We start from the raw sequence: 24,666 nt of genomic DNA, 5'->3' as shown, positions 1-24,666 counted from the left end.
GTGCCCGAGCCTATGATGCCACAATGTCATATCTTCTCCTGTAGAGGTTAAATCATTAACAGAATTAGAAATACCATTACATAAATACAATGTACCAACCTTTCCTCCTTTCGCTATTACCAGGGATCCTTTAGTGACCTTCCATGTTTTATTTGTGCAAGTAGTTACGTAACCTTCACCTCCCAACTGCCCTGTTGAAATCATATTTTTCTTCAGATCTGGAACACGCCTTACCTCCTTCAATAGCCACTGATTTCCGTTTTGCTGTTTTATGAAAACTGTACCCATTCCAATGATTTTACAAGGTTTATCATCACCCAATCGAACTTGTCCAAAATCTCCTTGAACATAATCATAAAAATGTTTCCTATCAGGTGTGGCATGGAATGAGGCCCTTGAATCTACCACCCAGGCATCAATAATATTTTCTAATGAAAGAATCAAAGCATCTTACAACACATCACCTGTTACATTCGCTTCATGATTATTTTCTTGTTGCGCGTCTCCTTCTTTTCCCTTTCGAGACTTGCAGTATTTCTTCAGGTGTCCTTTCTTCATCACAATATCCCCGATCTGGACTTGGATCTACCTTTTCTTGACTTATTGTGATATTTAGGTCTCTTTCCTCTTTCCATTTTTCTTCCCCTAGTCTCTGCAGTCAAAGCATTACCTGATGTCTCACCAGAGCTTTTCCGTCGCATTTCCTCACTAAGGATTGCATCGATAACATCATCAAACTTTAAAATACTAGATCCAGAGACAGAGTTACTAATGGCCATAACTAAACCATTCCAAATTTTTGGCAATGAGCACAGAAATAACAAAGCCCTAACTTCATCATCAAAAGTTACCCCTACAGAACTTAACTGACTGGTAACTGTATTAAACTCTTTTAAATGATCAGCAACAGATCCACCTTCTGACATCTTCATATTAAATAAATGCTTCATAAGAAATACGATATTTGAGGTCGAGGGTTTTTCATATAGTTTGGCCAATGTCAACATTAAACCCTTTGTTATCGTTTCCTTTGAAATATTAAACGCTACCGACGCCGCTAGGCACAGCCGTATTGTTCAAAGTGTATTTCTGTCGAGAATATCCCATTCTGTGTCTGTCATACTCATCGACTTCTTTGTCTTTCTGCTCAATGGTTGGTACAAATCTCTCTGGTACAAATAATCTTCCATCTGCATCTTCCGCAGTTGGTAGTTTTGGCCATTAAATTTTTCGACCCTAAACCTACCATCTTCCACTATTGCTCCCACTCGAACCAGGAACCCTTCTCTCCTGTGAGTTTATCAGCCAAAAAGACCTTTGGCTCTGATACTAGTTGTGAGAGAATTATATATTACAGAGCAATGGAACACATAAAATATTGCAGAAATATAAACACAAAAAACGCATAAAACAAGAGAGACACAGATATATGTGGTTCACCCAGTTTGGGCTACGTCCATGGAGAAACAACCAGTCCTTCTTTTCATATTATCCATCAAACTGAAGAGATACAACCTACAGCAGATCCGTTGTAATTCCCTCTCGCTCTTAATCTCCTCTCTCTTCCTCACTTAGAATATAGATATGTATAAACGCAATACAATTCCCTAATATATAGCAATGGGTTGCCTTCTAGGGGAAAAAAACCCTAAATTAAACATAACTTCTACCGTCAAATCTCTGCCTAATGAACAACCCAGATTGACTACGAAATTACAACATTTTACAAGGCAATTTTACATCTATTCTTAGCTTCGGGGGCGCTACCCATGATCCCCCCGCCAGGGGGAGGGCTCCCAAAGGTCGCAGCCACCCCCCCTTGAACCCCCCTGCAGCGAATATTTTACGAGCGGCGTTGCCGCCCTATTGCGAACTGGGGTCCAATGTGGCGATACCTTTGAATACAAAAGATAATCAAGCTCCACACCCAACATTAATACCCCTTGAAGATGACTCAATTTATCTCTCATCAGGGTTGGGAAAATACAAGAGTTCCTTTTAATAGATGAAGCATAATGTGCTTGAAGAACTAGGTGATGGATAATGAGTGGGCTAGAGCGCATTCTAGGCTTTTGCCCGCATGCTAATAAAATGTTCTAGCCATATTTTTCATTTTATATTTTTCTTGCAGTGTGGCTATGTTATGCTTTTATCGTTCTTTTAGTTGCTTCAACCTCCAAGGCAAAGTTTTTGGCCCAAACTTGACTATGATGATGAAAGGGTGTTAATCCTCATGATTAATGACAAGTAGGGAGAAGCATGAAAATGAATATAGTGGGAAATATGGAAAGTGGGAAGTATGGAATATCATGGACACACTATTTCAATCAAAACCTCCCCAGTAGTGCCCTTCCTAAAACTATAAGACATCACATGAGGTCCCATTAGACTAGAGTTAAAATATAACCCCCCCTCCCCCCCCACCCCCCCGTGAAGTGAGGGAACAATAATATGGTCAAGATAGGCCAATCATTCAATTTTCTCGTTGATACATATTAGTATGTCCATAACATTAAGTTAAATCATATGATTGCGAAATGGTTATTGTACCTATCAATGGACGACCCACCTTCCATTAAGAAGAAATGCCAAATGGGAGAGAGAAATGTGATTGGAACAAGAAGCAAAGGATCATGACAGCATGTCATGTACTAATCACATAGAGCTATTGGCTAGTTGGTTGTCCAAGGAGAAAAATATTTTGCTTATGGGTTATCTACTTTTTCGCATTTAACATCTGGATCCAACTTGAGTACATGTGATCATCGTAGAGTGCATGATCAATGTGCTTGAATGAGGAGTTCAATAGAAATCTATCAATCCCTAGGGCTCATATATCTATTACATATATAATTATAATGACCCATTGACAACAACTAAGTAGAGTGTTTATTGTCACCCTTGCAATATAGGATAAAGATGCAACTAAGATAAAATGTTAACTAAAATAATGCATGATATATAACTACTATGCATACACATCAGCATGAAAAATATCATAAGTAGGATGCACACAATGAAATTAAGACACACAAATGCAATGCAACTATCTAATCATGAATGCATCAGGTTCCACTAAAAGAAGTGAGGTGCTTGCCTTTTATAGGGGATGACAAGGGCTCACCATCAAGGTTGGCTATGTAAAAGTAACCTACCCCTACTTTTCTATGGACCTTAAAAGGTTAAGGGTTGTCATCCATAAGTACTAGATCTCCTACTTGGATGTCTTTCTCCTATTTTTGGACCCATTGCTTCTTTTTGTTTCTTTGGTAATTATGTCTTTTACCATTGAAGGGAGGTATAATTGGAGTTATTTGAAATATATATCCTCCTAGTTCCTCATCCATATTAGGTCCTTTAAGAATTCTTGGATCAAAGTGCTTCAAATTCACTAGCAAGTTTAAAGGAGTTGTGTTATGCTTATTCTTAGGATGCTTGGAGAAAAGAAAATGGTCAATGTCTTCCACATGCTCAAATGTATTTGGTTCTCGATATAGACTGAATGGTTTCCCTTCAGTGGTGGATATTGTAGCATATGATAGATCCATTTACAACTTCCCACCAATATATGCTAACCATTTTCTTGACAAGAGCATGCCCCAATAAATTGAAACATCAATGACTATTATTTCCATTAATACAGATATATCTTTGTTAATATTCAAAGAGACTATCCTTGATTAAACAATGCACATGCATGGACTTTGAGTCAAAGTCACACACATTCCCATAAGACCTAGTAATTTTCATTTCTAATTGAATCATGATAGTCAAAGGCATAACACTTATACAGGAAACAGAGTAAAGCATACAATTGTGTAATATAAGATTGTTGATTGCTAGAGATAATAAGAAAGGTGAAAGCCCTCCATTTCTTTAGTGATTATACATGTTTTGTAATATAATAGGAGGGGTTAACATAGATCACTTACTTCTTTGAGAAATTCTAAGACCTCCTCCCACATTTACCCACTTTAACCGACCTGTTAGGGTAAACATGAATTGAGGGCTACTATGACATGACCCGAACTCCAAGTTCAAATTAAGGAAGTGTGGCTTACAAATTGAAACTTTTATGACATCCTACAGGGACTACATGACACTCAAGGGCCAAAGAACCACACCAGGTGCCCAATCCCTAAGCTGAGGCTCTTTTCACTAAAAAAACTCCCAAACCACATGCATGACAAGGCAAGGGAGTGGTTGTAGGCCGCCAGTTGCACGCACAAGCCTGCTTCCCAATGGTTATGACCTCAATTGCTCAATTTAGAGGGTGTGGTCCCAAGATATGAACCACTTTTCAGGCTAGCCTCCAGACCACTACCCATAATTGCCTGTAACTTTTCAAAATGATAAATGACATAAGGACAAAGTTATTCATACAAAACTTGAACAGGAACTTGACCTAAACCGGCCTAACCATAACAGTAATTTCATCAAACACATGGTAAACATGTAAGATACAAGCCATGAATGCATATTTGATCATAAGAGTCTAAACCATATATGAGAATCACAAAGAAGTTCTAATGCCCTCTCATGATAGTTGCAACAACACTTGTTATCCCATGCATTCATTGACCATCAAATTCTTATCAAATCTTGAACAACGCCATAGCTAGAACCATGCTTATAACCAACAAATAACCAAATTATTTTTTATGACAAAAAAACCATTAAATCATCATAATAACAAGTACAAGTGCTCATAGATTACAATAGGAAAATATATCTTATTAATTGATGCAAAAGCCAACCAAGTCAAGGACTTCCACTTACCACCTAACCATAGATTGGGCAGAACCAAATATTTCTTTCAGTCAATAACCAACGTGCCATATTCCAAGTATGAATGTGGGCTCTCATGGGATAAAACAAGACATAACAACCAGGGCTTCCCAGATATTAAACCACCTCCACCCTCAAGCTACCACAATTTCTCCAAAATTGGTCAAGAGGTCATAAAACCAAATCGATCTTGGATGCCTTTGGATTTCTTCACCATACCTTGAGGAATTTTCCTGTCTCCACTCACCTATTGAGTGCTTCCTAGATATTAGACCATCTCCACCCCCAACCCTTGGGAATTTTCCTGATACCACCTCATGAGAAATTTTCCTATCTCCACCCACTTGTCGAGGGATTCCCAAAGATTAAACCACCTCCACCCCCAACCCTTGGGAATTTTCATGAGACCATCTGAATTGGTTCCAAAACCTTTTGATAATCCAAAGGTCAACCATAAATGAATCCCATCACACCATGGCTAGCCAGGAAATGGAAAGGAAAGGTTGAAACCATTGTCAAACCAGGAAAAACACATGCCAATGACAACAAATGAACCAAATGAACAAATGCATGTACCATGCATTCACACCTCAGCTAAAAAATCACACATGCAACATGTTACCTACAAAATCCTCCTATTGAAGCTACTTGATCCAACCTTCCTTGCTTATCCTTTACTTTCCTTGTCCTTCCTTTTCTTGCTTGCTTACTTTCTTCCCTTGGTGCTCTTCTCCTCTCTCAATTCTGATCCAAGCCAAAAATGACAAAAGGCCACAAACTGATCCTTTGATGCCTTTTTATAATTGATGTCTCTAATTTCTTCATTTTCTTTCATTTTTCCTTTAATTTCCTTCTCATGCAAATTTGTGAGCCTTCATCTCCCTTTTCTCTTATTTTTGTTTATTTTCATAAATAAATGTCAATTAATGCCTCTTGCATTTTCCAATGCCTTTGTCAATGCCTTTGCTTATTTCCTTAGCCATAATAAACAACAAGTGATGCCCACTATAGAGTTTTTTTTCCCACCATTCAGCTTGGAATACGTGTCCCGTGACTTTAATTTTATTTTTCCTTTATTAACCTTGATTACATGAACAGTTAACCCGGGGTTGTTACAAAGCCCTCCCCCTTAGGGGAACACCATCATTGGTGTTCTATGACACCTATGACCAAAAAATCGCTAAAAACCAAAGCAAACTTCCCATGGAGCATTATAACTTAGCTCGATGTAGTATTTACAATGAATAAATATCGTAAACCATGACCAACATCACAACATGATAATCATATCATTTATTAGAGCTTTATAACACAACTCATTATGGTATTTAAAATGATAACCATACATAGATATGTACATATACCAAAAACTCCTTTGACTCATCTGGAAAATAATGAAGGATACATAACTTGCATTCGATCATCCATCTCCCATGAAGCTTCTTCGGGCCCAAAATGCTTCCAATGCACTTTAACTTGCTCAATTGCTTTGTTTCGAAGCATGAATTGTTTCCACTGCAATATGCACTGAGGTTCCAATTGGAATTCTCTTTTTGGTTCCACCTGCAATACAAACCAATCAATCACATGATCAACATCCTTCACATATCCCTTAAGCAATGAAATATGGAAAACATCATGGACTTTCACTATTGGCGACAATGCATGTTGGACATTGGATAAATCAACACTCCCTATGTATTTCACGACATGGAATAACTGCCTCTCATGGATCCTTATCTCTAGCAATGTGATAGTTGACTAACACCTACAGGTTTTGGTCTAACGACAATCGTAATTCCCAACAAGTGGTATTTGATCGTAGGTCACGAGTGTGATACACACCCGACTCACATTGGGAGGGAGATTGTTGGACATTGGATAAATCAACGCTCCCCGTGTGTTTCATGACATGGACAAAATGCTTCTCATAGATCCTTATCTCTAGTGATGTGATTGTTGACTAACACTTATGGGTTTTTCTCTAACAACAATTGTGATTCCCAACAATGCAAGTTGGTAGGCCACTGGTCCAATCCTCTCAAATATCTCTAAACGTATGCAATACTGAGGTTCCAACTTGGCACATGATCCAATCCTTAAGGATATCCTCTTGGGATTGATGTGAAAATACACATGCTCCCCAGCCTGAAACTCCTTGAATGCCTTATGTTGATCTGCATAACTCTTCTATCTATCCCGTGTAACCTTTCAAGTTCTTCTTGATAACCTACATTTCCTGTTCCCCTTCTACCAACATGTCTGGTCCAATCAACACCCTGTTCATTGGATCACTCTAGCTGATGCGGGTATTACAACTCCGTGCGTAGAGAGCTTCAAAGGGACACATCCTCAATGACTCCTAATACCCATTGTTGTAAGCAAACTCTTCTAGTGGAAGATACTCCCCCCAATTCCTTTGTTAATGCATAACATACATCCTCAGTATATCCTTGAGAATCCTGTTGACCCTCTTTGCCTGTCCATCTGTCTGCAAATGATAAGTGGTATTGAAAGCCAATTTGTACCCAAACCTACAAACAGTCCTTCTAAAACTTGGAAGTGAACTTGGCATCTCTGTCTGATATGATATTCTTGCAAATTCCATGCAACCTCACTATCTCCCTGATGAAGACCTAAGCTACCTCCCTAGCTGAATTAGTAGACTTCACTAGAATGAAGTGAGATACCTTGGTCAATCTATCAACCATAACCATGATGGAATCATGCTACCTATATTTCTTCGACAAACTTGTAATGAAGTCCATGGAAATGACCTCCCATTTTCATTCTGGAATCGGAATCAGTTGTAACAAAATTGCTTGTTGCTTACATTCTGCTTTCACACGCCGACAGTCCAAACACCTTGTGATGAAATAAACCACCTCCTTCTTCAAATTCAGCCACTAATAGAACTTCTTAACTATTGTCAATGTCTTCTGATATCCTGTATGACCTAAATAAGACTTAAAATGAAACTCCCTTAGGATAAGCTTCTTGAGCTCATTACTATCCAACACATAGATCATGTCCCTAAATTTGACCAAGTCATCTGCCATGAGATGATAATCCACATCTTGATCACCTGCACCCTGTTGTTGTAACATGTGCTTAAGTTGCTAGTTTTTTTCATCATGCTTCCCTGCCTACAAGATCCACTCCTATAAGTTTGTCCCATATAAACTCATAGTTGTAATGTGATTTACCTACACTCTTCTGCTAAGAGAATTTGCAATCTTGTTCTCCTTACCCTTGATGTACCTGATCTCGAAGTCAAACTCACTGAGGGTACCCAACCATCTAGCTTTCCTGGCATTCAAATTAGGTTGGTCAAATAAGTATTTCACTCCACTGTGATCACTCATCAGAACAAACCTCCTGCCAAGAAGATAATGTCTCCACATCTTTAATGCATGAATGATCGTTTCCAACTTCAGATCATGAGTCACATAGTTCTACTCATGCTCATTCAACTTCCTTTACTCATATCATACCACCCGTCCCTCTTGCATGAGGACCCCACCAAGTCCTCTCTTGCAAGAATTTGTACATACCACGAACTCTTTATCTAGATCTGCAACCTTTAGAAATTGAGCATTTGTAAGCAACTAATTCAGCTGCTCAAAACTAGTTGCACATTCCTCTATCCATTTTAACTTCTTCCATTTCCTCTGCAATGATGTAATATGATAGGCAATTCGTGAGAAGTTCTTGATGAACCTCCTGTAGTAACCTGCTAACCCCATGAATGATTTGACCTTATCCACATTCCTAGGAGATTCCCATTCCATGATAGCCCTCATCTTTTCTGGGTCCATTGTTATACCTTCCTTGGAAACATGTCCCAAGTAATGAACTTTTGTTTGAAAGAAGTTGCACTTACTAATCTTGGCATACAACTGATGCTCTCTCAACAATATTAACATTGCTGCTAGATGTTCTGCATGTTCTTCCTCATTCTTAGAATATATCAAAATGTCACCATTGAACATTATCACAAACTTCTCCAAGTAAGGACACAACACACTATTCATCAAACACATGAAATTAGTTGGAGCATTATTCAAACCGAAAGGAACCACAACAAACTCATAATGCCCATACCTAGTCTAGAACGAAGTCTTGTAAATTTCCTCTTCTTTGTTGTGTACCTGATGATTGATCTCAAATCAATCTTCGAGAACACTGTTACTCCCTTCAACTGAACAAACAAGTCATCGGTCCTCGACAATGGATACATGTTCTTGATGGTCACCTTGTTCAACTGCCTGTAATCAATACATAACCTGAGAGTACCATCCTTATTATTCACAAACAACACTGGCACACCCCAAGTCAACACACTTGGCCTCATGTATCCTTTATCAAGCATTTCCTTTAGTTGCAACTTTAGTTCCACTAACTCTGGAGTGCTCATCATGTATGGTGCCTTTGATGTTGGTGCTTCTTCAGGTACCAACTCAATAGAGAAATCCACTTCCCTATGAGACGGTAACTCTAAAATATTTGTTATAAATACATCCTGCAACTACTGCAATACCAAATACCTCTTCAAGACTTCCACATCCTCAACATCCTTACCTTTGTCACTAGAAACATGCACTGCAAACAATACACATCCTTTCCTGCAATTGTGATTTGCCTGCATAGCTATAACCATTATAACTAAGGTAGGATTCTTCTTTCCCTGCAAGATTCTCCTTTTTCTATCATCATCCAAACACTCAATAGCCTTATCGTAACAATCTATCTTGGTCCTATGAAGATACAACCAATCAATACCCAAAATCATATTGTATGAACCTAATGGAAGCACATTTAGATGTGTTGATGTAGGCATATCATTCAGCTCAAATGCACAAGCTCTCACCCGATGATGAAATATTTTCATAGTACCTGTAGCCAACTGCACCAACCACTTCTTTTCTCAAACCACAGTTATCCACCAAGTTAAGGTTAACATAACTATAATGATCTAGGGTCAATCAAAATAGAAACAACTCGATCATAGAGTTTACCTTCCATCTCAATAATGGATGCATGGTGATCCGCTTTCTTATTATAAAATGTTGAATAGATCTGAAGAATGATCTGTCCAACATCCCCAATTGTCTGCACCCCTTGAGCATTGTAGGTCTGAGGTTTTCCACCATGATACAATAGACAATCCTTCTTGTGATGATCTTTTCCACAAATCGAACACTGCAAAGGCTCTCTACCACTACCTCTATTTTGCTACTCTCCGAGCTGAGATCCATGTCCCTTCTCTACTATATTAAACTTCTTGTAAGGAGAAACATTTTCTTTCTCACATACATCTTGAGGTATTACCCGCTTCGGTGGCCACCTTCTTTTATTCTTGTCATTCCATTTCCAATCTCGCTTAGACTCAGACTTACGCTTCAATTACTCATAACAATGCTTCAATTTCTCGATGACTTCCTCCAATGACCTGAGGCTCATCATACTCAATCTGATCCTTGAATGATAATGGTACTCCACTGATGAATATTTGAACCTTCATATTCTCATCATTGAGGTAAGGCACATACCTCAACAAGTCAAAAAACTTAGTCATGTACTCCTCATATGTCATAGACACCATATTATCTCTCTGAAAAACACTTCTTTCAGAAGATCCTTTTAAGTTCATGCTAACTCAACTCCTTTGTCTTGATGCCTCTGACATGCTTCACATCTTCCCATCAAATGTATGCTTTTCCTTTGAGACTAAAATTAAACTATCCTAACTTTCATGTTCTCTATATAATCATGCAACTCAAATAACTTTTTTCATCCCAAGAAACCATGCTTCTACATCTTTCAGTTTCTTCAGCTCTCCATCAAAGGTAGGAGGCTTGGATTTCTTGAACTCATCTGACAAGTATCCCCTCTCACTCCTCCTAAAAGGATGATAGCGGTGATGACCATGATACCTTTATGAACTAGAACTATAATATAACCCATAACCAATGCATCTCCTGTCAGGTGTATCCAACCATATGCCACCTCTAACTGTGTCATCCTTGTCTAATATGTGCCCTCCATGAGACTAGTTACCATATCCCCCGTTAGTCCTTCCATCCTATTCATAATTGATTTGTGGTTGTCCTTGTATCTGTAAATTTGATAGGCTTTGAAGGATAACTGCATTAACCTTTTATTTCTTTTACTGAGCCCTAGAAAGTCTTTCCTATGACTGAATTATCCTATCATTATCTGCCTTGAAACTTCTAATTTCTGCCTTCAAACTTATCAAGGTATCTGCTATGTAAAGAGAGTACTCTTCCCCATGTTTCTCAACTGATATATAAGGATAGCCACATGAACTGTAGTCCACCATTCCGCTCATCATCTCTGATCTCCTTCTTCCTGTAAACATGAAAATAACTCTTATTAACTAATGCAAAACCCAACCAAATCAAGGACTTCCACGTACCACCTGACCATAGATTGGGTCGAATAAAATCTTTCTTTTATCCAATCACCCTTGTGCCATATTCTAAGCATGAATGTGGGATCTCATGGGATAAACCAAGAGATAACAACTAGGGATTCCAGGAGATTAAACCACCTCCACCCTCAGGCTACTGCGATCTCACCAAAACCAGTCAAGATATCACAAAACCAAACCGAACTTGGATTCCTCTATATTTCTTCACCATACCTTGAGGATTTTTCTTGTCTCCACCCACCTGTTGAGGGCTTCCTGGAGATTAAACCATCTCTACCCCAACCCTTGAGAAATTACCTAAGACCACCTTGTGAGGAATTTTCCTGTCTCCACCCACCTGTCGAGGGCTTCCCGGAGATAAACCACCTCCACCCCCAACCCTTGGGAATTTTCCTAATACCACCTCACCCGGTTCCAAAACCTTCCTACAAACCAAAGCTCAACCATAAATGAATCGCATCACACCATGGATATCTAGGAAATGGAAAGGCAAGGCTAAAGCCAATATCAAACCAGGAAAAACCCATGCCAATGCCAACAAATGAACCAAATGAACAAATGTGTGTACCATGCATTCACACCTCAGCTAGAAAATCACACATGCAACCTGTTATCTGCAAAATCCTCCTAATGAATCTGATTGATCCAACCTTCCTCTCTTATCATTTTATTTCCTTGTCCTTCCTTTTCTTGATTGCTTGCTTTCTTCCCTTGGTGCTCTTCTCCGCTCTCAACTCCGATCTAAGACAAAACTGAAAAAAAAAAGCCACAAGCTCATCCTATGATGCGTTTTAATAATTGACGCCTCTAATTTTTCTTCATTTTCCTTTATTTTTCCTTCAAATTCCTTCTCATGCAAATTTGTGACCCTTCATCTCCATTTTCTCCTATTTCCCATTATTTTAATAAATAATTGCCAATTAATGCCTCCTTCCTTTGCCAACACCTTTGCCTATTTCCTTAGCCATAATAAACAACAAGTGATGCCCATTATAGACTTTTTTCCCACCAATTAGCTTGGAATACGTGTCCCATGACCTTGGTCTTATTTTTCCTTTATTAACCTTTATTACATGAACTTTTAACTTGGGGTTGTTACAACAATTTATCAGACCTATGGATGAAATCCTTGACACTTTCATTGTTGGCTTTCATATCTCCCTGGAGCTTAGCTAAAAGTTGCATGCCTTCCTTCATTGTGGCCCATATCTTGTTAAATGCTTCAAGTAGTTGGTCCAAGTTCCTGATGCTTCTTGTAGGAAAATCTAGGTACCAATCCCTAGCACTTCCTTCTAAATATAAGGCAAACAACATCATGACTATATCCTCTTCTTCTCTTAGCCTTCCGCCAACAACCCGCTAAAATTCATGTATGTGTTTCTCAATTGCGATTACAACCATACCATTGAACTTGGAAACCATTCTTCATACTTTTCAAGAACTTATGAGGAGCATCAAGAAATCCATTCACATCCAAAGGTTTAAATACAACATTAAGCCATAACCTAGCCATTGAGTTTAAGGTGGAAGAAACATTAGATAGGTTGTTAACTACAGGGGAAGGGAAAATTATGGGGGAAGATGAAGAGGAAAAAATATTACGATTAGTTATTCTCTTTCTAGGAGAAATGTCTCCTTTTGACCCACTACTAGGGGATGATGAAAATGATTCAGATATAAGAGTCGCTAGTGAGAGGTTTTAACATAGTATTTGGGACATTATCATCTAAATTGTTGAAGCATGGAATTTAGATAATGAGGAAGTGGATTCAATTCCTCCCTAGCAAAGGCACCAAATATTTTGCCACAAAATCTAGCTAGCCTAGTGCAAAGCCTCATTAGCCATAACTAGAGCTTATGGAAACAAGAGAAAGGGCTTAAATTGTCACCTCAGTAACCTTTTCTCCTACTCTTTAGTAGTAATTATGCACAAGGGAAGCTTCCTTAGATCACCTAAAGGATATTCTAATGGTAAGGCTTAAAGTGATGGATAATAGGTCTATAATATTGGATAAAGTACCAACAAGGTCTAGAATGCCCCAGATGTTCTATACTAGGGTTCAAATACTCTATGCCTAGACCAAAGATAAGGTTGCTATAAATGAGGGTTTGATTGATATGCAATAGTAAGGTGCATAGTGTCGTATAACAACCAGTTAAAAGGCCTTCTAGTGATTATCAACAAGAATGGAACAATGGCTTTTGAATAGAGACTGGGGTTAGGAAAGGAAATTTATGTTTATGGTTATTAGGTATGCATAAAAAACAAAAATATTGTGACTTCAACCCTAAATAAGAGGTATAAACCATGCACTATGCTAGAATTTACCTTTATATAATTTATAGATGCAATTCATAAATTATAAGCCACAAACATTCAACCAAAATCTATTTTTATTCATAAATTTTCCCTAAAATTTCTAACGGCTAACCCTAGATGTCTAGGAATGGGACAAAGAAGGTGAAAAATAGTGATGGATTATTAAAACACTAATGATTAATGTCTTATCCGACAAGTGATTAATGAAGTATTCTAGGGTTAAATTTCAAGGGAAATACTTTGACAAAGTAAGGGGGGATGACTAGTGTATCCATTTTTAAAACCCAAACTATTATTCTTATGAGGGGAGAAATTAAATATAGGGAATGCAAATTTAGAGTTTTCATATAGGCCCTAAGGATGATGATTTTGCATAAACACATTTAGTCATGGAACAATAGAAACCCTACTTCATACATTAAAGATACAAATTATCAATCCTAGATTAACGACTCAATGCTAAAATCGATTCCACAAGAAACTCACACCACAAAAGGATGACATCTTGCCCATTGTAGCAGAAAAGACTAATTTTTCTCTCTTTTTTTTGGAGAGAAGAGAATATAATGTGTGATAATCAAAATTAAATGAGGGGAATTTGTATTTATATGAAATTTATCCCACTCAATTATACAATAATACAAGTAATAATACCTAATTACAAGTTTAGTTTGAGTTTTCCACAAGAGATAGGTCACATGCAACCTCATAACTCAAAAACATAACATACGCTGCCATAAATTCCCATATGGAGAAATACCTCCTCCATTATGATGCCATCCCCCAAAAGAGCTCTAAAAGCCACAAGTGCGTGCCAAGTTGGCTAATGAGTTCTCGATACTCCAAGAAGTATATCTAAGAACATTCACATGCCTCCAAAGTGTCTCCATATCGAGACATTATCTCCATGGTGCCAAATTTCACCCTACGAGGAGAAAGAAGGGTGATGTGACATTCTCCTAGTTAGTGTTTGGGCCTAAAAGTGATGTGTAATCTCTCCGCTTTCATTTCGAGGATTCCCATCATCATCTAGGCTTTGGAATAAGTAATGCCTATCAAATAATGCCAAGGACATCCCGGGGGAATCTTAGGTACACTAGGCACATCGTCAATATCTCTAACACCAAGCCTCATGGATTTAATTTTTCAACATCTGGGGGTAGGTCAGACTATCAAGTAGCCCAATGTTCTACTCTAGATAGGCAACACTACTTCAAGAATGTTATATCCTCTCTGTAGAATGGGTAAAATGGCCTCTGCAATTCTACTATATGGAGTGATAAACATGTCTCCAAAGGCCTTTTTCGTTGTGATAATACCACATAAAATGTCCTCTCATGATCAAATGAAAATCACCAATCATTAGGGATAATAACCATAAATGCATCATAGTGGATAATACATAATGTTGGGGTCACAATAATACTTTACACAAAGCTTACCTTCAAATTTCTAACTAGATCAAGGTCATAAAAAATTTACATCCTTATTTTAGGGATTGTTAGATGGATAACCCTATTAGGTGTTTCCATCCTCCAAGGGGAAGTGACATGTCTCAAGTTATCCCATTAGTTCATATATTTGTGTGAAAATGGTGGCTTTCGAAGTGGGAAAGACTTCAAGGCAAGGTGTTATTTCCAAGTGATTAACTAATAGAGGTCTATATAAATGTAAGGAGGGAGAAATCATGGAGGCATGATGTTACGAACAAAGTTCGTATACGCAACAAAATACTTTGAAGATATGAAATATGTAAATATACATTAGAGGACAAGTAATATATTTATATAGAAATTGTTGAATGTACAACATATACGATAACAAATGAGGGCCCACTTATATACCTAGGCAGATGCCCCTTCATGAATGGTCATGTCCTCTGAGACATGCATCCTTAGTATATTGATCATTGTTTAACTACTAATTATTTACACTCATAACATTGCCTTCCCCTTTAGAAAAGCTTTGTCCTCAAATCTTATTAATGAAAAAGCTTGATTTCTTTTCGGTCTCATAATGTCTTCTCATCTTTTTCATTTCTCAGAACGACCATCCCTAATGATACCATGAAATATGAATTTTTGAGTGTGGAATATAATTATCATACTATGACATTATCCAACCATCCCAAATTAATTTTATGTGGAATCCCATGATTATAGGAAACTTAGGATGAATTGTTATCATAAGACTGGATTATGGTGACATTAACGTTCTTGGGGACATAAGTCACTTGTTCCTAGGTTGAGTGATAAGGATATGTAGAGTGGTTAAGATGCTTTATCTTATGATTTGGGTGTTGATAAGGAGTTCTTGTGATCAAACCTCCCTTTATCGCCTTTGTGGCAATTTCTTGATTTACTTGAGGTATTAGACTTTCTCCAGGTATTGAAGTTACTTGACTAATCATTGTATCTTTACTTGAAATCTCTATCATTTGAATTGTAGCATATGAGTATGTCTTCACTTCAAATAGATTGGGATTTGTCTGAATCGTGATACTATCTAGCTCAATCTTTGTTCCCTTTTCTTCAACTTGAATTTGCACATATGAAGATTTTGATGGTTTTTTTTTAAGAAACGGTTATATTATTTTCAAATTCAAACTACTAGTTTGCAGTCTAACACATGTACATTTGGAGCAAGTGTTATTTTACTAAATTCCATAAAATCAAAACGAAACCCCCTTTTCTACCCTACCTTCTATTATCTATATCCCTTAGATAACTTGTTTTATAGTCTCCAAAAGACTCCTTGGTACACTACATATTTGCAAAAATTATATAAAATTGATTACATAGTCGTAACCAGTACCATTCGTGGTTGCTTCAGTGTTTCTTGCATGTTTAGTTTGATTAATTGTTGCCTACATAGGAGTAGCTACATTCACTCCTTGAACCCCAACCCCTTCAACATCCATTTGAGCTGACGGTTCGCCATTACCATTTGTGCTTGCTTCAGCATTGCCAAAATGTTCCACTTGACCAACTGCATCCTGCAAAGGAGTAGTTGCATTCACGCCTTGCACCCCAACCCCTTCAACATCTATTTGAACCGACATGACACCTGAATATTCATGCATGATTCCATACATTTCTTTCATAATTCCAAATTTTTTCCTTTCAGCTATCAACTATAGACTTTCCATATTTCCAATCAAGCTATCCATTGTTTCTTAGAACTAGTCCACCTTATCCTACAATATCTCAAGCTTTTGGTGCAGTAGGGCGAAGTGCAATCTCACCTCGGAGATCACCATCTCACATTGCTTGGCTATGAAGGAGAAGATGAAATCCATGCTCGAGTCTAGATGAGCCACCATGAGAACCTCATCATTTTTCTCCACACTACTGATTCGCTCCATTGAGGTATAATTGGCTCGTGTTATACTATAATTCGTTGATGGGTAAGCAATGGCAAAGAACCTCTATTTATATTCACCTATTCTAACCTTATTCCATTCACTTAGACCCTGTGAGCATTCCCTACATAGGTTATATCTCTACAATTGTCAGACTAGATGGGCCATTGGTATTTCATCCCTTCTTCTGCAAGGTTCATGTGCATTTAACTTCCCCTTTGCTTGGAGATTCCATTCAAGCTCCCCCGTAAGACTACCCATTAACACAGAGAGATATGTCTGTCATTTGTCTTGGGACAAGATATTGTGCATTGTGATAAACCAAGTGTTATGTCCACTACTACTTTTCAACCTAACTGAGAGCCACCTAATTTTTCATATGAGGATGTTTCCATTAATGTGCGTAGGTCGTTTGATTATCCCACCGCCTGATTGTTGTGTTCGAGGGGTTCAAATTATAAGAACCCATAACATATAAGTTTTAATATGTGAAATCATGGAACAAACTTTAATATTGGAGTTCTTGCGTCCTGAATAAACAAGCCTTGTTCAAGGGTGGTTCCTTGATTAGCTAATGAATTTGCCACCTAGTTATGTTGTTTCTTAATATGGTAAAATTCAATGTTCTCAAGTTTTAAATTTGCAAGTTGATTCTAAATTTCAATGGAGGAAGACCATGAGCTAGTTTTTTCTTGATTTGATGTATATGTTGGATGAAGATCATTGAGTCACCAAAAACCACTAAATGTCGAATTTGTCGTGCTATTTCCATCTCCAAGCCTTGCCATAATGCTACGAATCCAACTTGGTCATAATTAGTTGTCCTTCGTAGAATTCAAGCATATTGTGTCTATTTCTTCATCTGGGTGAAGGATAACCCCTCCCACTCCTACCTCCCCATTGATGCGTCTTTTTTAATAAGTTGTTAGAAACTTTTTATCACTCTTAAGCTTCCTTGTTTGAGTAAGAAAGTTTTGATTATGATTCTTTAGTCATGAAATTTCTTCATTTTCTGAATTGTTGAATTTGCTCTTAGTGTCCTTCTCGTCATCTTTTAAACTTTTGATTTGTTATAATAACCTTTGATTAAGGTCCTTTAAGCATAGAATTTCCTCTTCTTGTTCTGATAGGTGCTTCTTAAGTTTTTCCTTTGTAACCTTAGCCTTCTTGACTTGCACAAGTAATTTTTAAATGTGCTCTCTAAGGCGATAAATTTCTGCATTCTTTTTTATCACTTCCTTATATTGCATATCCTCAAGATATTTATATTTTTTGTTGTGATGCTTTCTTGTTTTGCTGAAGTTCCACTATTGTGTCTTCTAATTTTTTAATATGTGAATTATCTTGATCTTCCAAGTGTAATTTATCAATACGTTGGATTACATCGTCTTGTGAGAGCGACGTTGGGTGTTCAACTTGCAAATTTCTTCAATTCTTCAGCCACAATTTTTTTTTAATCAAAATGTGCCTTTTGTTGCTCAAGTGTTTCCATTAGTTGCTTTATCCCGTCATAAAACTTCATATTTCCTTCTAATGGTTGTTTTTGTGTGTCACTTTGATATCCAACTAAAGTAAAAGTTTTGTGACATTTTTTGCAGACAACATTTTTATTTCTAAATGGCTCTTGACAATGAGAATATCCTTCTTTTCAAAAATGACATTTTGAAAAAAAACCAAGGTTTCTTATGGAATGCATCTTTTTTTCTTTTTTCTTGAACTTTTTTAACTCTTTAATTATTTACTTTGAACCTTTTCTTCCAAATTGAATGTTTATATATATATATATATATATATATATATATATATATATATATATATATATATATATATATATATATATATATTAATTTTGAATCACCTTGATAATTACTTAGAGTCCACCAATATTAATGCAATTTTCTTTGTCATCCTAAAAATATATCTTTGTATAAAATATGAATTAAATTTGAAGTTTAACATTTAGTTAACGTAAAGGCTCAGTCGTCATGTCTTATGGATGGTGGTTGACAATAATATGGGCATCAACTTAATGAGCGCATTTCATGTGAAGTCCCAACATTAGGTAATTATGTTCCAAAATTTATTTTTGGGGGCACTCTCTTTCTCTTGCATGGAATTTTAGTTTGTACTACTCATGATTTACAATGGGAAATGATTTTTTTCTTGTGTTATCTCCCAATTGGTTGTCTTGGTTGTTTACATGTGATAAAAAAATGGTAGAATTGGTTTGTGATTTGCAGATAGAGCGTAGACCGCCAGAGCCATTTTGGCAATGGGGGAATGCAATGACAACATGATTGTGACAATTGAAGTTGGTGTTAGGGTCATCTATAGCGGAGGATGCGTGTGGAAGGGTTGATGGGAGTGGAGTAGGGAATGGCAACAATGGCACACTTGCAAGTTGTTATACAAACGAAGACTTTGAGCGGCTCAGGTTTTGTCAGGCTGCAGATGGGAAATTAGAAGGCGACTAGTCAAGACACTCGACAAAGGTGTTGGGGAGATGTTAGTGGCAGCGAGAAGTCCGACAGGTGATGGCGTGGTCGCTAAGTTTGTGTAATTTCTTGCAAGGAAACGATGGTTGCAGTGGTTGTGTTTGTTGCGATCTTAGCAACAACGATGGTGGCGACAGTAATGGTAGGCACACACACATACACACAAATATATATATATATATATATATATATATATATATATATATATATATATATATATATAATTTTTATTTATATATTTGATTTTTTTCACTTATTTTTTATTTTATTTTTTTATTCCTCTCTCTCTCTCTCTCGATATATATATATATATTCCTTTTTTTTTTAAACGGCCAAAAGCCTCAATGACAAAACCAATAGAACGAAGAAACTCCAAGTAGCGAAATGCTTCAATTGCAATGACAACAAATATGACAAAGACTTAATAGCCAAAGGTTTGATAAAAGAACATGACTCTAATACCAAATGTTATGAACAAAGTTTGTATACACAACAAAATACTCAAAAGACCTGAAATATGTAAATATCCATTAAAGGACAAGTAATATATTTATATAGAAAAAGTTAAATGTACAACATATATGATTACAAATGAGGGCCCACTTATATACCTAGGCAGGTGCCCCTTCGTCAATAGTCATGTCTTTTGAGACATGCCTCCTTAGTGCACTGATCATTATTTAACTATTAATTATTAATTATTTACATTCATAACACATGAGTTACCCCTTCCTTGGCATGTTTTTCCCACTCCGCTGCACCTTTTACTTCTTTATGATTTGCTTTAATTTGGGTGCATAATTCATAAACTCAAGCTTTCTTTTTTGATTTTGCATTTAATACCCCTTGAAGATGAGTTAGTTTATCACTCATCAGGGTTGGGACAATACAAGAGTTCATTTTAGTAGATGAAGCATAATGTGCTTAGGAAATGGGTGATGGCTAATGAGGGGGGTAAAGCCCATGTTAGGCTTTTTCTCACACTTTAATTAAATGTCCCAACCAACTTTTGCATTTACTCTTTTTCTTTCAATGTGACTTTCTTATACTTTTACCTTTTTTTTTTAGTTGCATCAACCTCAAGGGGAAAGTTTTCTAGCCAAAACCCAAAGATGAGGATGAAAGGGTGTTAATCCCATGACCAATGACCACCAACCGAAGAATGAAGATGAATATAGTAGGAAAGATGGAAAGTGAAGAGTATGAAATATCATGGACACACTGCTTCAATCAAAATTTCCTCAATAGTGCCCTACCTAAAACCCTAAGGCCTTAGAAGAGGTCCCACAGGACTAAAGTCAAAGACTAACCTCCTATGTGAATTGAGGGAACACGAATACAATTAAGATTAGTCAATCATCTAGTTTTCCCCTTGATTCATATGAGAATTCCCATAATATTAATGGAAATCACATGATTGTGAAATGATAAAAGTACATGTTGATTGATAAACCACCTTTCTTCAAGAAGGAATGTCGGATGGGAGAGATAATTCTAAGTGGAGCAAGAAGTGGAGAATAGTAGAATCATGCTATGTGCTAATCATATAGGGTTGTTGGCTGGCTATTTGTCCGATGAGGAGAAAAAATTTACTGCTATGGGTTTTCCACGTTTTGGTAGATAACATGACCCACATTAAAATAGTTTTTTAAATGTCGCATGTCAACTCCATATTAATCATTGAAATATTTACACATCTCCTTAAAAGAAAAAAAACAAACAAAATATTTATAAAAAGAACAATAAATTTTTACTTTCAATTACTTTAAGTATATCTCATTAAAATATTTGATTTATAGCCAATATTGAGATATGTATTTTTAACTAATATTTTTTAAAACACATTATGCCAGCTTCATATTGAGCATGGAAGAAATGACACATCTCCCTTATCCTAGAGTGAAGAAAATGCATTTCGGTGCAATAATACAATGCATGGAATATATTAAAAAATAGAAAAAAAGACTATCAATAATTAAGTTAAAGAGTTTGATCAATCTACAAGAAAAACAATGCTTACATAATCTTAACCTAATTAAGAACAATATCCCTTTCTATCTTATTATATTAAATTAATAATTCACAATACACTATTTAAGATTAATAGTTTAAGTTTAATGTAATTTCAATTAACCTTAAACTATTAATCTTAATGAGATGATAGCTCTAATCTCTTATTATATTAAATTAATAATTCACAATATAATATTTAAGTTTAAATTTAATGTAATTTCAATTGACCTTAAACTATTAATCTTAATGAGATAATAGCTCTAATCCCTTATTTGGAATTAGATTAAAATGACCTACAAATTATTGATTAAAAATACGAAATGAGTCCAACTTTCTCTCATGACTAACTTACCCATCCCAAAATAAGGTTCCGGCTGGTCCAACATGCACTTATTAACTTGTCAATAAATTTACTTGCAAAAAAATATATTACACCCAACAACCAACCTACAAAACGAAACGTCGTGTTCGAAACATACATGCCATACAAGGGAAAGGCACGGTCATGAAAATGTTGAACACATACAAAGGCTATCAAAGCATTTAGAGGAAAACTATCTAAAATGGGATGGATAAGAAATTATAGGATAAACTTTAGATGGTTTAGGTTAAGGATAATTTTTACATGATAAAGTAAATTTGTATGTGAAAATATAATAATATCAATAAAATATAAAATATATTAAAAATAAAATAATAAATAATAATAAAATTTTAATTTTTTTTAAATGCTTTAAAGTATATCTTTGAGTTATTCAAAAGTTGCAAAATAAAATCATAATCATAGATATTAAAAAAAAATGTTATTATTTTTTTATCAAGACACCCATGCAATGCATTATATTTATCTAGTCTTTTTGAGCTACTCAAAAGTTGCAAAATAAAATCATAATCACAAATATTAAAAAAATGTCATCATCTTTTACCAAGAGGCCCATGCAATGCATCAAATCCACCTACACTGTTTGAGCTATTCAAAAGTTACAAAATGAAATCATAATCACAAATATTAAGAAAAATGTCATCATCTTTTACCAAGACACCCATGCAATGCATCAAATCCACCCAGACTCTCCTCTCAACGACATCACATGGTTTAGTTCCCATAAGCAACCCAATGGACAATCAAGGGTTATCTTGGAAGTTGAATTATGTTGATGCAATCACAACAATACTCGTAGTTGTGCAAGAGAATAAAAGGGCCTTCCATTTAAAACATGACAAAGGTTTTTTTTTTCTCCCATTAGATTACAAAGTATTATATTATATTAAAGAATTATTGATCACAAAATAATATATGAATACTACTAATTATATCTACATTTGATATTAACTTCCTATTGCAATAGCAAAGCTATAAAAACCTTTCTGTAGTTTTCTATGAGTACAATTTCATGGGAAAGAAATTAATTAAAATCATGTAAATGAAATTCTACCCAAAAATATATGTAAAAAAGAGATCTTATAAAAGATCATTTAAAGATTGGTTCTAATTATGTTCATGTGATAAATCCATACATGTGATTGGCCTAGTTATCATTAGTGAATTTTGCAGTATCCTAAAATCCAAATTTGGCAATACTAGTGTAAGCTATTAACAAAAACTAAAATGTGTTGTAAGTAAGCTCAAAGAGTATAAGTGAAGCTTAAAATTATTATGAATAGACAAGGAATGTCTATTATGACCACATTAGCATAATGTTGGGGGCATTGTCGAGCTCGGATTAAGCACTTGTGAAAGACTCGTCGTGCCCTTAATTTGTGCATACATTTGACCATATCGTGCTAAATGTGCTAGATTGATGTTTAAGTTTGACTACATGATACTTGCATGAGCTAACATGTAATGAAGTTTAAATTAAAATAATGCATTTTTTAAAGTATTGCTCTAAATTGGGGGATGTTCTATGGACCCAAGTATTGTAGATCACAATTATATTTAGCCATGTGATGATGATAATGATTGTCACCATACATTGAGACCAATTTTGGTTTATCGAACCTTTAAAAAAGGGTAAGAAATTAATTTGTTTTTAAGAACTTTATTTCCATCCTGAGAAAGAATGGAGAAGAAATTTCCTAAATCTCCATAGTTTTGATGAGTTAAAAGGTAAGGAAGGCTAGTAAATGGAATTATTTCAATTCTTTATATATACTTCTCCATATTGGATAAGAAGATTAATGATATTTATCGGCTTATTTGCAACTATATGTGCATGTGTTCTTGTGTGAATGTCTTATTTATTGATGTTATTTGTGTGCTCTTTTTTGGAGATGACATAGTGTAGAATGAAGCATGAAATCCAAATAATGTGCAACCAATCCAACTCTAAGGTTGTCAAGCTCTAAGAAATACTTCCTCAATCGAGCACTTTTAAGATCCTTGAAATCATTATAAAGTGATGGTAACAACAAACCTAGGAAGCATAATTATGCTAGCATTGACCAATATTACAATTGTCTCCTAGTTAAAATATTGTTTTTGTTTTTCGAAGCTAATAAAAACTTGCATTTGGGACCAAGAAAAGGATTTTCCATGTCACACACACACACAACCAACCTAGGAGGCATAATTATGATAGCATTAATTGACCTTATAATTCTCTCCTTGTTAGAATATCATTTTTGTTTTTTTGGAGCTAGTAACAAACTTGTATTTGAGACTAAGAAAAGGATTTTCCATGTGATGTGTGTGTGTTTTTTGCGAATTATTTATTTCCAAAATAATAGAGAATTGATCGGGTATAACATAATAGGTTTTTCTTCCTTATTTATGAACTTAAGGATGTCGAAGGATTGATAATTCTATGGAATATTGAAGTCATAGTTCTCTCTTCATAAGAAAATTGTTTTTGGAGCTAGGGAGTTAGTAAAAATCTTACAATTTAGGCCACAAAGAGGGTTTTTCACATGGATGTGCTATCAAATAGTTTGAGGAGAAGTTACAAACTCCTAATGTTACAACAACACTAATAATTTCCATTTACCAAAGAAAAAATAAAGTATGCAAAAATAAACCATTAGGCTAGGCCTTATAGATGACTTCTAACATGAAGATAATTGTGCGAAAATAGTTTCCCTCACTCTAGGTGTGGGCTTCCTATAGATGATGTTTGTTATGAATTTGCAAGACACATGAATTTTTTCATGCAAAAGGCCCTTATGCTAGACATTTGTTCTTAACACAACTCTATTGTAACCTTATATGTGATGTAAAATGTTGATTTACCTTATC

Source organism: Pinus tabuliformis, chromosome 8 (genome assembly GCF_031772625.1).
Source record: "Pinus tabuliformis cultivar Carrire ecotype Pingquan chromosome 8, CPIR1, whole genome shotgun sequence".
Taxonomy (NCBI): domain Eukaryota; kingdom Viridiplantae; phylum Streptophyta; class Pinopsida; order Pinales; family Pinaceae; genus Pinus; species Pinus tabuliformis.
This window is presented reverse-complemented; position numbering follows the sequence as displayed.